Below are 738 nucleotides of genomic sequence, written 5' to 3' on the forward strand. Positions count from 1 at the left end.
ATATTATATTTGTTATTTTAGAAAAATATGCAGATACAATAGGAATGACTCAATGCTAAGTTTATGTGTTAAAACAAAAGAGACCCATTTCTGTCTACCCTCCTCTTTTCATTAGCAGGACAATGTTCCTGACAGCTTTCAGCTTTCTATTCTCCTGAGAGGCTTGTTTTGAAGTCTACAATTGGAGTTAGCAATACCTACTTACCTCTTTAGAAGCACAACTAACATTTTTTTAGAGTTGTTAAAAGAGGAAATAACTGTGGATGAGACATAATTCTTGGTATGACCATTTAATGAAGAAAATAACTAATCAATTTGTTCAATTTGGGATTTCCAGGTGGCAGGAAAATATGAAGGGAACTGATCCCCACCAGACAACATGCTGAGATATTATGAACAGAATTTTTCAGGATATAATATGTTAGAAAACATTAAAAAAGAAGTAAAACTGTATAATTCATATGCAAGTGCTTTTGTGTAATCTCTGGCAAGCTACTAAATAGCACAAGGAAATAGATTTCTTTACAAAAAAAATATAAATTTTAATTGAAAATTTGATTTGTCAATGTTAAAACTGTTGAGAGAGGAAAAAATTGAATTTGCTTGCGTTGCCTGAAATTGTTTGAAAGAAGACTGAATGAAGCTAATGCTAAGAAAACTTTTTCATTTCATTTTCAGAGAAATTTCTTTTAATTTTGAAATACAAAAGTTTCAAAAACTTCTGACTTAATTAAGAAT

This window comes from Meleagris gallopavo, chromosome 2 (assembly GCF_000146605.3).
Source record: "Meleagris gallopavo isolate NT-WF06-2002-E0010 breed Aviagen turkey brand Nicholas breeding stock chromosome 2, Turkey_5.1, whole genome shotgun sequence".
Classification (NCBI taxonomy): domain Eukaryota; kingdom Metazoa; phylum Chordata; class Aves; order Galliformes; family Phasianidae; genus Meleagris; species Meleagris gallopavo.